The sequence below is a fragment of the Aotus nancymaae genome, unplaced genomic scaffold (genome assembly GCF_030222135.1).
Source record: "Aotus nancymaae isolate 86718 unplaced genomic scaffold, 86718_ANA_hifiasm-v0.15.2.pri h1tg000002l, whole genome shotgun sequence".
NCBI classification, from domain to species: domain Eukaryota; kingdom Metazoa; phylum Chordata; class Mammalia; order Primates; family Aotidae; genus Aotus; species Aotus nancymaae.
The window spans coordinates 61,854,497-61,866,844 of record NW_026988413.1 but is presented as its reverse complement, the minus strand read 5'-3'; the positions used below and the strand labels follow the sequence as shown (position 1 = coordinate 61,866,844).

General features: G+C 34.4%; 1 protein-coding gene across 1 annotated transcript in view; it reads left to right on the top strand.

The window, feature by feature from the left end:
- The window catches only part of SEMA3E (semaphorin 3E), a 279,658-nt gene that overhangs the window by 40,971 nt on the left and 226,339 nt on the right, over positions 1–12,348 (top strand). The window lies entirely within an intron of this gene.

Below are 12,348 nucleotides of genomic sequence, written 5' to 3'. Positions count from 1 at the left end.
GCAATCATTAAAAAATCTGGAGACAACAGATGCTGGAGAGGATGTGGAGAAATAGGAACACTTTTACACTGTTGGTGGGAGTGTAAATTAGTTCAACCATTGTGGAAGACAGTGTGGCGATTCCTCAAGGACCTAGAAATAGAAATTCCATTTGCCCCAGCAATCCCATTACTGGGTATATATCCAAAGGATTATAAATCGTTCTACTATAAGGACACATGCACACGAATGTTCATTGCAGCACAGTTTACAATAGCAAAGACCTGGAACCAACCCAAATGCCCATCGATGATAGACTGGACAGGAAAAATGTGGCACATATACCCCATGGAATATTATGCAGCCATCAAAAACGAGGAGTTCACATCCTTCGTAGGGACATGGATGAACCTGGAAACCATCATTCTCAGCAAACTGACACAAGAGCACAAAATCAAACATCGCATGTTCTCACTCATAGACGGGCGTTGAACAATGGGAACACATGGACACAGGGAGGGGAGCACTATACACTGGGATCTGTTGGGAGGAGTGGGGGGGACAGTGGGGGGTGGGGAGTTGGGGAGAGGTAGCATGGGGAGAAATGTCACAACATGTAGGTGAAGGGGAGGAAGGCAGCAAATCACACTGCCACGTATGCACCTATGCAACAATCTTGCATGTTTTTCACATGTATCCCAAAACCTAAAATGCAATAATAATAATTAAAAGAAAACATAAATTCTAAGCAAAAGTTTGAGAAAAGTACATACATGTGCTTTTAAACGTGTTTAAAGTAGACAATGTGCCTGATCCATATCATATTTTTTTCTAGTAAATGTAAACCTTTGTTGTTGTTAAGTAGAGTTTTTCTATTTAAATATCATTTTATAAAGTAGGACACTGACATACATAGTTTCAATATAATCTTTTTCATACTATTGATAGAGCATTTGTTGAAGTTCATAGTTATGCTATATGATAAAATATACAGTAGAAGTTAAAATAGTATTCAAAATATTTTTAAGAGAGGTGAAATGTATGTGTTGGAAATAAATTTTAGATAACATTGGTTAAATTATCTTTCTCAATACTTAGTAATTTGTCAGAAGTTTCTCTACAATTTCTTGTTACTTAGAGATTTGTCAGATGGCTTTACTTTTACTTCTTGGCAGGACTCCCTTGAATCTTTCAAATGAATGAAATTTTATGCTGCAAATTGTACCATAGTCTACTTTTTTTCTCACATTTCTTAAACAATGAGACTTGGGATTTTCTCAACTTTGAGCACTTAAATATGCTCGTAACCATTTTGGGTTTCAGTTGAAAAATCTAATGAACTCTCCAGAAAAACACAAAACTTACATACACTTAAAATGTTGCATACAAATTGAAACAATTCATAGATCCCCTAAAGTCAATCTATGAATATTTATGGTTCAAATTATAGTGCTTCTAGACCCACAAAGAAGCCTAATTATAGCAATTTTGACTTATCATCTTGATGGAATATAATATACAGTGAGAACAAGATGAGAGTTGTTTATGATATACTGAAACTCACCATACTAAAAGTATGAAAAATGTAAAGCTCAAAATTATATATGTACTACAATTTCAATGATATAAAATGTGCATGTTCTGTACAAAAACTTTAAAAACTCATGAAAAAAAAGGAAAAGTAGTTTTGAAAGAGTAATAGGATTATGAATAAATTTTTCCTTTAAAAAATTCCTTTGAATGCTCTATTGTTTTATATTTAAAAATAATACAGTAATAGGAGAAACCCACAAAAGAGACAACTTATAGCCTGGACAAATGCAATCATCTCTTATCTATTCTCCGAGTATCCACTCTTGCTCCCTTCTTTTCATTCTGTTGAATGAAGCCAAAATAATAAATAATCTTTTTTTTTTTTTCTTTTGAGGCAGAGTCTTACCCTGTTTCGCAGGCTGGAGTGCAATGGCGTGATCTCAGCTCACTGCAACCTTGGCCTCCTGGGTTCAAGCGATTCTCCTGCCTCAGTCTCTTGAGTAGCTGGGATTACAGGCACATGTCACCATGCCCAGCTAATTTTTGCATCTTTATTAGAGATGGGGTTTTGCCATTTTGGCCAGGCTGGTCTCAAATTCCTGGCCCCACGATCTGCCCGCCTTTCCTCCAAAGTGCTGGGATTACAGGTGTGAGCCACCATGCCCAGACAGCTAAAATAATCTTTAAAAAATTCCAATTTGATTATACCACACCTCTAATTAAACCTCCTCAATGGCTTCTAATTCTTCTTAGAATAAAATCCCTGAATGGGTCTCCAAGGCTTCTCCCCCTAGTTTCCTCCAGTTCACCAGCCTTTCCGCCTTTATATATGACTTTACACATTCATTCTTTTGTCTTCCTTCTTTCTCTTGTAAACTTGACTCATCCTTTAGACTTCAGCTCCAAATTTACTTCTTTGGGAAAGCTCCTATTGATCCTTCAGCTTGATCATATAGTATTCCATATTTTTATTTCATAGCAATTTTCAAGTGAATGAATCAAGGATAAGCCACTGACCCAATTTATACTTTAACAAGATCTCATAAATATTAAAAATATTAAGTTTTCTCTACATAGATAAAAATGAGGATGAAGCACTGCAATACTCTAACTTAATCAATATAGGCAGCCTTTTCCCCTTATGATTGACATAGGTAAAGCACAGCTTCTACAAGACAGTGCAGTAATGAAATTAAACGAGTAAAGAACATGCACAGTGAGTGAGTGGAGAAGAATTTTACATTTATAGTTAGGCTGATAACATGACCCCTAAGCTCCCAGTGATTTTCATATATTACAAAAAAGAAAGTCAATGAAGTTGTAAAAAGAGTAAGTTAAACACATTATTTGTTGTCATGTGGACACAATAGCTGACTGGTTAAATCTGTACTTTTAAAAAGTTATGTAAGTACAGCTGTAGGTCATTTCACACTAGGAGTTTCAAATGGAAAGACAAATTCACTCAGTGGGAGCTCTTCAGCATCACCCAAATGGTTCAAATAGCAGCTGTTTTCAGTTGCACCAAATAGAAAGTGTTAGAACAACTGCACATAGAAGCATTTGTGTGGACTTATCTGTTAAGAAATAGGGATATTTGTCATCCCCTACGTTATACTTAAAGTGGCTTAAATATAACAGAAAGATTGTGAAATTATAGTACTTTTAGCTTTAACAGCAGATATTTTTTGGAAGCTTCATTTTAGTAAATCTCATTTTGTAATCTAATATTGGCCACAATATAATATGCAAGTAGAAAATACATACATTAGTTAAAAGCAGTAATTTCAAATCTGATTTTTAAAAAATCTCATTAGAGTGCCAAAAAATGGATGAGTTGCTAAAATATTAAGGCCAATGAATCAGCAATTCAGTAGGTTTTTTTAGGTCACCATGACAGAAAGAACCATTAACAACTTTGTTCTCTTCATTCTGTAAACCAATGCACACGTATGTTTGTTGCAGCACTACTTACAAAGACTTTGCAGCTTGAAATGCATTCCAGACAGCAGTCAATTTTCAATTGTCATCAAGTACAGTTACCAGCAGGATGCTGCTGGTTAAAAAACATGTAATGATTGCTGCTCACCAAAGGGTATTTGGGATTCTGGATTTCAAAATGTTAAAATATTTGAGACGTGGGCAAAGATCTCATGACGAAAATACCAAAAGCGATTGCAACAAAACAAATGACAAATGGAATCTAACTAAGCTAAAGATCTGCACAGCAAAACAAACTATTATCAGAATGAATAGGCAACCTACAGAATGGGCGAAGATTTTTCCAATCTAGCCACCTGAAAAAGTTCTAATATCCAGAATCTACAAGGAACTTAAATTTACAAGAAAAAAAAAAAAAAAGACTATCAAAAAGTGGGCAAAGGATATGAGCAGACAATTCTCAAAAGAAGACATTACGTGGCTCACAAACATGTTAAAAAAAAAAGCTGGATATCATGGATCATTATAGAAATGCAAATCAAAACCATAATGAGATACCATCTCATGCCAGTCAGAATGACGATTATTAAAAGGCCAAGAAACAATAGATACTGATGAGGCTGTGGAGAAATAGGAATACTTTTTACACTTTTGTTGGGAATGTAAATTAGTTTATCCATTGTGGAAGACAGTGTGGTGATTCCTCAAGAATCTAGAACCAGAAATACCATTTGACCCAGCAATACCATTACTGGGTATATACCCAAAGGAATATAAATCATTCTAGTATAAAGACACATGCACACATACGTTTGTTGCAGTACTATTTACAATAGCAAAGACATGGACCAACCCAAATGCCCATCAATGATAGACTGGATACAGAAAATGTGATACATATACACTGTGGAATACTATGCAGCCAAAAAAAGGAATGAGATCACGTTTTTTGCAGGGACATGGATGAAGCTGGAAGCCATCATCCTCAGCAGATTAACACAGGAAGAGAAAACCAAACACCATGTCTTCTCACTCATAAGTGGGAGTTGAACAATGAGAACTCACGGAGACAGGGAGGAGAACAACACACACTGGGGCCTGTCAGGGGGTGAGGGGAGGGGAGGGAGAGCATCAGGACAAATAACTAATATATGTGGGGATCAAAACCTAGGTGACGGGTTGATAGATGCAGCAAACCACCATGGCACACATATACCTATGTAACAAACCTGCATGCTCTGTACATGTATCCCACAACTTAAAGTGTATATATATGTGTATATACATACATATATATACACACACTTAAAGTGTATATACACACACATATATATATACACACACTTTAAGTTGTGGGATACATGTACAGAGCATGCAGGTTTTTATATATATACAGACACACACACACGACAAAATTTATTATTTCAATTGTTATTTTAAAATTTTAAGAGATATGGAGATATCTATCTATCTATCCATCTATCTTAGGTTTAAAACCAAATTCAGAAAACAGTGTCATTTCTACCTAAATTTAGTCAGAGACTTTTAACATTCAAGTACTTTTTAAAAATTATAGACAACTTGATTCAGAGCATAGACATATAACCTAAATGGAATAAAACATCTGAAGAAAGAAGTTTCCTTTCTCTGTATGTGCTTTTTACTTATTAAACTAATTTTGCTTTACTTTAAAGGGAGAGAGTAAAATTTCTCTGTCCTTCTTCAACCTATTTGCTTTGCAAATGTACTTTATTATAACTATTCAACAAAGAAAGGCTTCTTATTGTTAGAAGTTTTAGCTTTCCAGAAACTGTGGTTATAGTCAAGTTCATTAAGAGAACCATGCAATTAGGGATATGAATCTCTTCATTCTCTGTACCTGAAGAAGTTTCTGATAGAAGATAATTTGGCAGGATAATTTCTATATAAATTTAACTTCCTATTCAGTTTCTTAGCCCCTAACTTTCTTCTTATAGCCTTTAAAAAACAGTCACACGTAAAAGGGGAGTAGCCAAGTCCAATGAAAAGTATGTAAATGCTTATATAAGCACTCGTCACAAGTACTGTTATGTTGCAATAGACTGCTCCAAAAATAGTTAGATTTTTAAACAATATTTTAGAAGAATGCAAAGCTCTACAGTAGATGAAACAATATGGCTTGAAGGCTAGAATATATTTGCTTCTCTGAGAAAGTTCTTAAGCTTTTGGTTTTTTTCTTTATACTTTAGATAAAACTGTATCTATCTCACTGCTGTTATTAGAATCAATTTGCTAAACAACTAAATTTAAACTAACATTAGAGTTGGAGTACTTTCTCATCTCCTTAATAAATTGCTTACAGTAGCATCTAATTTTTTCTGAAAAGATGTATCATTATTTAAAGTTATGAATTACTTAAGCAGTAGTAGCTTTTACAGTCTTAAGAATACAAAGTTTTCTCCTCTCATCCCTTCTACCTGGTATTAATTTACAGATATTACTATTCATGGCAGAAATTTTCTAAAGGACCTGTCACAAGGTTTCAGGCTTTTTTACTCCCTTTTATTTCTTGTGTTTCACCTCCCTAATATGGCCAGAAAGAACTGAAAACAATCGAATGCTCATTAGATTATGTTCATGATCATTCATATGAACTTTAGGGTTTTCTTGGGCAGTATTTGGGTGAGAGCTAATGATGTACACATTCAAAGTACATTTGTAAATGTTTTATTACTCCAAGGAGTAGAAGACATTGACCACTGGGTTATCATAAAGAAATATAATATTGGGTTGGGGGCTTATTGAAGAAACCTTATACAATATAGTTTCTTTTTCTTGATCTATGCATAAAGCAATAAAAATTGCACATTTTTGGTAGGCTAAGTTTTATTCTCAATTCAATTTAACAAATATTTATGAAGCACCTACTATATGCTATCTGTAATACTCAAATGAGTCAAGTGTACTTTTATCTGTTAAGAAATTTATAAAGTAAAAATAATAATACATGTGAAAGTGTGAATCACATGGGTAAATTGTAGTACTAAAGTATAGGATCATTACAAACAAAAGGTGATAAGAGCCATAAAAAGAAAATGAAACTAATATTTAAGAGTGCTTCTAAGTGCTCGGTACTTTAGACCTCTATAGGTGAGATGAGGGCACCTCTTTTTGGTTATGGGAGGGGCAGTGGAGATAGGCAGGCTCATTTGAAGTTTATTGAGTACTTACTATGTGAAAAAAATTTCAGGTAGAGTATCAAAAGAAGTTTTGTGAAGGCAGTGGCAATTCATATGCTGATGAATTATGATTTGTAATTTGCGACCTGTTCAAACTGACAGAGAATATGACTTGTTTTTCTCTCATTTCCTAACTTTGTCATATTGGTGTTATCTACTTTATTGTGACTCCTAATGATTAGGCAAGGATGGAAGCAAAAACTACATTGCTCCTATTCTGAAACAGAATTAGGGAGACAAAATCCTTACCCACCCCATTCCCCAGGTAACCCAGATCATACAGGAATCCTCTCCACTATTCAGAGTGAATCGTAATGGTGGTAGGGATAGAAGTAATAGTGCCAGTAGTAATGATAGTATACAAATAAGGACAGCTGCCATTTATTGAACTCTTAGTATGTGCCTAGGAATATGCTCACATTGATTACATCATTATTTATCCTTACATTTCCCCGTCAGGTTATGTTTTATGTCAAATCATTTATAAATAAAAGAAAATAATTTCTGCTAGATTAAACATACAGGACAAATTTGTTATTAGATAAGGGGATGCTTCATGAACCAGAGATGCTCACTGTAACTGGGCCTTGAGAATGGAGAAGCATCAGGACCTGACAGTACATTAAGAAGTCAGGAAGGAGGCTCTCTCAGGCTCTTCCTTTTGCTTTTCTCTCTGCATCTGTAGCTTGGCTTTCTCTCTTTTTGTGTACACATGACAAGAGAAAGGGCATCACTTTACAGCTTCAGGAGACGAACCAACATTAACTGCTATCTCTCAAGCCCCATTCTAAATTTTCAGGAAAGCATATTTGACTAAAAGAGCTTGGGTCAGATAAACAAAACTGAGCCAAAAAATTTAGCTAGTGTATCAGGTTCACTTAGAACACATATGAAGGAAGAGTGCTCAGAGAAAGAAATCTCGTGTGAATTCTCCACTGTAAGAATGAAACACACACACAAAAAGAGTAAGTAACGTGCTCAAGTTCACAGCAAATAAATGGCAAAATGTGTTGAGAATGTAGATTTTGTCTGAGTGGTTTTCATTGAATGCTACCCAAGTAGCTCTCGCTGAAGTCTGTTGACTCTTGTATTAGTTTCCTACTGCTGGTAGGAAATGATTGAGTAACAAGTTGCCATAAACATAGTGTCTTTAAACATAAATGTATCTTACAGTTCTGGAGGTTAGAGGCTTTAAGTACGTTGTTAGTTCTATGTCCCTTCTAGAAGATCTAGGGATAAACCGTTTCCTTTCCTTTTATAGCTTCTAGAGGCCACCTGCTTTCCTTGGCCTGGGGCCCCTTCCTTGGACCATTCTGACCTCTGCTTTTATCATCACATCTCTTTGTCTCCCTAAAATTCTCCTGCACCCCTCTTAAAATAATCCTTGTGACTGCATTGGTTTCACTCAGATAGTGCAGAATAATCTCCCCATCTCAAAATTCTTAATTTAATCAACCCTCTAAGGTCTCTTTTGCCATAACATATTCACAAGTTCCTGAGATTAGAGTGTAGACATCTTTGAGGAGGCCATTATTCCAAGTACCATTACTCTCCAGTCTAATCTAGCCTAGTTTAGTCTAAGTAATTCCTACTTAGTATTGCACTTTGGGATTTACCTTTTAGTCTTTTTACAACATCACATTCTACCCACTTCTTACTATTTTTATTTATCTGTGATGATGACTCTGTTTGACAAAAACTATTTTTTTTTTCTGTTTCATCTTAAACTTGCTTGAGATTCTGCCATGCTTATAAGAATTAATATTTCTTGGTCTTCTTAATTCCCAGATGCTCCATTTCAAGTGTAACTCATTCATTATTTGAGATGGACATTGAAGTAGAGTTCTAATTTTGACAAAGATGGGAGCAAAGGGGGGCATTTCATTTGGAAGGATATTTATGGACAAAGCTGTCAAAGTATACATGGAGTAAGAGTAGAAAAGTCTGTTATCAAGTCTGTAGGGATTATTTAATGGGAGAATGAGGGAGGAATAGTAGATTGGAAGCCATATCATAAATTTTTTCAAACAGATCTGTAATGCATTTATGTAATATGACTGATAGAAAAATTATAATTACTCAAAATTAAGTATTCTATAAATTGATTACTTTTAAATGTGTTTTTCTGTAGAAAAGGTCCATTTAAAAATGCTTGCCATTCTTTATGTACACATGGGTTTCGCCTCTAAAATTTCAAACACGGTCTTTTAAAACTAACTGTACTATTTATTGTTTTGAAACAGACACACAAACATACACACACACACCACCATCAACACATTAGCAGGACCTCATGCAAGGCTGGCTGTAAAACAACCAACCCTGATTGGCTGGAACACCATAGACATATACCCTTAAACAAAGACTTGTTTATTCTGCTTATACCACTGTAGTTCTAATGATCTTTAGTAGTATTAACTGGTTTTCTGAATGTAGATATTTGTCTGTATATAAAGTGTTAGACAGTAGTTACCTAATGTGCAAAATATGTACTCATTTCCATTGTATTCATCTTGAGTATAACTATTCATTCTTAAGAAAAATAAACTTCATTTTACTGTTATTATAAACCAGCTATGAAAGTATTTAATGGCTACAAGTCAACTTTGGAGCAAAAGCAGGTTCCTTGAATTTGAGCTCACAGTATAAATGAACTATTTTGGCATCTATGAGATTAAAATGATTAAATTACTTCTCTCCTGTGTCTTATATTCACATAGGAAGTTTTGTACTTTTGCTTAACCACAAAATACTTTACCCTCTAGAAGGGGTAAAAAAGTAATTCCATAGTTAATGAAAGGGACATTGTGTTCTGTGTAACTTAATGTTTCCTCTAGATTTACTATTTTAGAAAGGGTTAGAAGTGGAAAATATTAAGCACTAGTGACTTACAATGACATCATTCTGTATTTAATAAAATGTGTCCTTTCTATTTCACCAAGGCTTTCAAAATCATAGTTTTATCTAATTTTATTTTTTACCTTAAAATTGAGAGTTCTTAGAATATTTATATTTGATATTCATTTTCTGAGTGATGATAAAAGATAAGTTTAAATGTTTAGGCAAATTTAACTGTTTTGCCTATGAAAATTTTCCCAGTGACTGTGTTTATAAAGAAAAAATTCTACAGTATTTACTGCTTATTCATTTATTTAACTGACATTTGAGTGCCACGTATTTTATGTCAAAGAGATACAAAGATATGTAACATACAGATTTTGTTCTAAAGAGAAAATTTATATACACTTAGGTATATAGCATGGAATGAGATAAATGATGATGAAGACATACACAGGTGATTCAGAAACACCAAGGAATGTCACAACAGGTTTTCTAGTGGTAAATATGTTGTAGTGAACCTTTAGAAGCTTAATTGACTCTGAACATTTGGTCCCTTTATGACAAGATTGGACTTCTCCCAGTTTCAGCTCTCTCTGTAAATGCTTGGAGCAGCAAATTGTTAGTATTATTAACACAGCAAGCTTCCAAAGGGAGGACTCTAGCCTGTATAATAGCATTGACTCACCACTGATATTTCATAGATGAACACTGACTTAGTTATCTCTATGGGTAAGCAAAGGATAGATGAATAAAACCTAAGGTCACTTTATAAAAGCCACTAGTATTCAATTGTTTATATTACTTAATTATTTCAATGCTTTTCCTCACTAACTCATTGACTAAAATTGACCAACAGAATAAAATGGCATCATTTATTATGGTGGCATTCTTAGAGTCTTTTAAAGGATCTCTAAAACAATTGCATTTTGATTTAATGAACATTTGAAGTATACAGAGAGATACACTAGAATAATGCTGCATTTAGGTTTTGGCATAGTCCTGGTGCCCATCTGTACCATCTACCATAAGGCCTGCCACTAAAGTTAGACATAGCTTACCTCTGCTTCAGCATTCTCAGTTCAGTGAAGCCAACTGCCGTAACTCTCCCTATTGATGAAAGTAAATCTAGTTTATGTGGGAACCTTTGGAAACCTAACTAATATATTGATACCAAGCTGTGTTACAACAGTGCAACGTGAGTTGCTATGCCTTCAAAATATTTCTCTTCCTTTTGATTTCTAGAAATGCACCACCAAATAAACCTGATTATTCTCCTAATCTAAATTATTTCAAACTCCTTGTCTCTTACATACATTCTTTTATACCAATACATATAATATTTTCGCCAATAGGATAATTCTCTCTTTGTACCAAAGTATCATTTTCAATTGGATTATTCGACCCTGCTGATATTACTTATCTGTACCTATGTCAAGTTTAATAAGTAGTCAAAAGATTTACACGGATAAATATAAGAAGGTCTAAAATGCCATCATAAGATCAGAGGTCACGGGAAAGCAAGAAAGAGAGGGGGACTTCAATAAAAAGAGATCCTATGTCTGGTAGAATGATAAATAAGAATGGGGAGCTGGGAACAGAGAGACTGGTGGGCAATATCTGCTAAGGTATTGGAAAAGCAAGTGGAGGAAGTAGGGTGGAGAGTCAGGATTTACAGATTATTTTTATGGGTTTTTCATATACTTATGTATATGTACACACAGAGCTAGCTATGAAAGCAAATTATTCTGTATTCAGTTATATTTTTATTACACAGTAAAACTACAACTATGAATGTGTTGATATACACATATATGTCTCATTTCTTTAGCCACCGAGGGCCTAGAAGCAGTGACACTAGTAATGAGCATATCCAGTGGATATCATTCTTCATTCAAAGGAGCCAGGGTTCCTTGGAGAAGTGGTTGAAGTGGTTGAGCTGGAGCAGGAAAAATATAAGATGAATCTAGAGCATTAATGTGCTCAAAAAAGAAGGAAAAAGAAAGAAAGGTGAATATCAAAAGAACATAGAAATCATCCTGAAAAAGCTCACAATGGCTGAAGCTGGAACAATTTGGACAACAAAATTAATTATGATATCACTGAATCATAACCCAAAGAATAATATAAATATATGAGTCATACTAATATAAATAAGAAGTAAATGGGAGAAGAGACAAGTCTTTGTTACAGAATAATTACAATTAAAAATATAGAAGAAATGAGGAAAATAGAAAATCATCCTTAGAATGTCACAGTATTAACTGCTGCAGGCAAGACACAAGGAAAGATGCTAAAATTAGTGGGCAAAAGTTTACAGAGAAATGGAATATTTTCATAGTCATAAAAGATTTCTCCCTAAAATACATTAATTGCAAAGAAAAAAAAACTTTTCGGTGGAGAAACCTGGCAGATATCACCTTAACCAGGTGATTTGGGTAAGTTGTCAAATCATGAACTCCCTGCCATGATGCACTGAGATGTGATTCATTCTGTCGTATCCTTCCCAATAATGCATTACCTCAATCTACTTATGAGAAAACACCAGAGAAACCTAAACTGAGTAACATTGCACAAAATAACTGACTTGTACTCTGTAAGTATCAAGGTCACGAAAGGCATGGAAAGGATGAATATAGACCACAGAATAGAAGAGACTACGAAGATAGGACAACTAAATACAATCTGGGATGCTGACTTGGATCCTGAGAGAGTCAAAGGACATTAGTGGAAGAAATCAGCAAAATCTGAATAAAGCCTGTAATTTAGTTAATAACATTATGGCAATATTAATTCCCTAGTTTTGATATTTGTATCATAGTCAGATTTTAATGTTAGGGAA